Consider the following 3,087-nt stretch of genomic DNA (forward strand, 5'->3'; position numbering starts at 1 on the left):
ATTGTTTTCTTTTTTAAAATTGTAGAAGTGAGTATTAACTAAAAGACTTCCTGCTCCAGAAACAATTGCTTGTCAAATGAGAGGGTTTCTCATATACTAACAAATTTATTATTTTAACTGTTCGCCAGTTCTTCTGGGTGATAGTAAAGTTAATTGAAGTTAAATACTGCGCTTGGTATATTCCAAGCTGACTGATGAGCAAAGGTTTTGGGCAAGGAACTTCGTCGGCACTTCATATTGTCGATGCAGTGTTAATGACTTGTTCTTCCATATTCTTCTGTCATTGTATTTTATATTCTTAGAACACTGTCATTGTCGTCACTACTGTCACTTCCAAAAGGACGTGTTCTTGAAAGGCATTGTTGGTGGATTGTATCTATCTAGAAAGTTTTTAGACGAGATTTCGAGCTACTAGAGCAGATATGTTTATATACTAAGTTATTAAGTGCTTTTGTTCATGATATCTGCATACCACAAGAATGCGGATATTTTTAACACCGTTAGCAAATCTATTTTATAAATATGACCTTCTTTAGATATTCTCAAACCATTATCATAACATCTGAGTTACAACACTGTTGGGCTTACTATATTTTACCTATTTTTAAAATTAATTTATTGTCGATATGAAAATTACTTATGTTACGTTAATACTATTTTAAATATATAAACAACAACATCTGATACAAGGTCGTGTTGGAATGGTATGTATAAGAACTACATTTTGAAATTGTTTCACGTTTCCTGAGTAGCATGATGAGACTGAAAATTTATCACTTTTGGGAAGAAAATGTAAATTATCTTTCCAGTGCAGAATATCCACACATTCAGATCATAAAGATGTGTTCAGATCGTAAATTTTGAATTTCCAAGACAGGGATATCCCTTGTATTTAATATAATTTAAAAACCAAGGAATATTGATCAACTTTGGACACCAGGACCATCCAGAGAGAGACAATTCCTACTCCAGCCGTAGAAAGCAAAGTTTGGCGTCTTAAGACAAGCGAGAAGAATCTATGAATACAAAGGACAGTATCAAAAGTCGTCTATGTACCCTACGCAACAGTACGCAATATAGTCAAAAAGGACTCCCATCTGGAACAACAACATAATTAAGTTACGTGTATACAAGTAGTTTCTACGAAATATCGCTTCAACAGTTTCATGCGTCAAGCAGCTACAGGCTGAACCGGGTATTCATGCCATTCCATACAAAGTCGTATCGATCAAGTCCCCAGACACAACGACTATAGATTTGTGTGATATCAGACTGATGAAAGTAGAACTGAGAAATCGTCGTCCTTGTATATGGGATGGATTATGAAAAACTAGCATGCAGGAGGGATGAGCTTTGGACATGACAGGTTTACAGCCTTTTCAATGGAAGATTCGCTGTATAGATATTGTCAAGACACACGATCATGGCCCGGCATGGCCAGGTGGTTAGGGAGCTCGACTAGCAATCTGAGGGTCGCGGGTTTGAATCCCCGTCCCACCAAACATGCTCGCCCTTTCAGCCGTGGGGGCGTTATAATGTGACGATTAATACCATTATTCGTTGGTAAAAGAGTAGCCCAAGAGTTGGCGGTGGGTGGTGATGACTAGCTGCCTTCCCTCTACTCTTACGTTAGGGACGGCTAGCGCAGACAGCCCTCGTGTAGCTTTGCGCGAAATTCAAAACAAACAAACACATGATCATCAGGATTGTATGTGGTAAGGCTTCAAAATCATTTTAAAATAACTTACTCTGCCCGTATATTAGGACTATTATTTGATATGAAAGTAAAAATAAGATGTTAATAGAACTTGCATTATCTCCACATTGGTAAATATAAATGTCTATCTTATAGATTTTAAGAACACTGTTTTTGTAAAAATCACCTGATGTAATTATATATATTTATAAGAATTTATGACATTCATCACTAGTTTATACTTACTGCTTACATTTTAATCGCTTAAATACTTCCGAAACATTGTACCAGAAATTTCTTTTGTCGTATTCCATTTAAACAGCTACGGTTTTCCCATCTATTGTTAAAAGAACAAATTATAGAATTAAACTTGAAACAAAATATATTCCTGTGTAGTTTATTAGTAGAATTACTATTTTGAATAATTAAAACGATATAAATTTTTTTCTTGGCTGTTCCTTTTAGTTCAAAATGAAGTGAGAAGTAAGTTTGTTTTCAAACAATTATCAAATTTAAAAAATTATTTGTTTGACTTGTTTTGTTTTTATACATCACACCTTTATACATGGTGTTTCTCTGATAGGTTTTATTTTCATTTTTGTGCATTCTAATACGTATTACAATTTCGAAAGGTCTGAAATTGAGTTAAATGATTCTTTAAATTTAGTAGTTAAATTGTAATTTGGATTTAGCAGTTGAGTAAAAGCCGATTTATAGTCAGTTAATGATATTTGCCAACAAGATTGATACACACAGTTTCCTTTTTAACACAAATATGTTTTCATATACAAACAACAATACAATTTACAATAACAGTTATTACAAATAGTTATTACACACAATGATTTATATACAAAAGTTTTACAAACTTAAAAGCAATATAGATTCTTCTTTCCAGTCTGGTACTTCCTTGATATCTTATCGAGGGTTCACGATAAGCGAGTTAATTACGAGTTGATGTAGGTACGATTCGCTTAATGGGAAGTTAGCTAGCTTTGTCCTTCGTTATTCACCAGCCACACACGATGAAGTTATATAATGTTTTCGTAATAATACTAATGTCCGATGAGAATCCACTAAAGTTAAATGATTTGTAATGTTCGAACTTTGTAAATGTTCCTGGTCAAATATCTGAAGTTTTCCGATTGATAAGCGTTATAACAATCACAGTTATAGCTTCCGAAGTTTATAACACACTGACTATAGCAAACTATTAATAGATACGCCCTTTTGGCGCGGCGCGTTAGTTATATTTATTGGCGTGTGGAGAGTTTCTAGAAAATTTAGATTACGTAACAATGCAAAACTACATTAAGTGTTTGTGTACACACATATATTGTTGATTCTTACACTCGAGAATCTTCTACAACTTTAGAGAATAGGCGGGAGTT

The sequence above is a fragment of the Limulus polyphemus genome, unplaced genomic scaffold, assembly GCF_000517525.1.
Source record: "Limulus polyphemus unplaced genomic scaffold, Limulus_polyphemus-2.1.2 Scaffold372, whole genome shotgun sequence".
Classification (NCBI taxonomy): domain Eukaryota; kingdom Metazoa; phylum Arthropoda; class Merostomata; order Xiphosura; family Limulidae; genus Limulus; species Limulus polyphemus.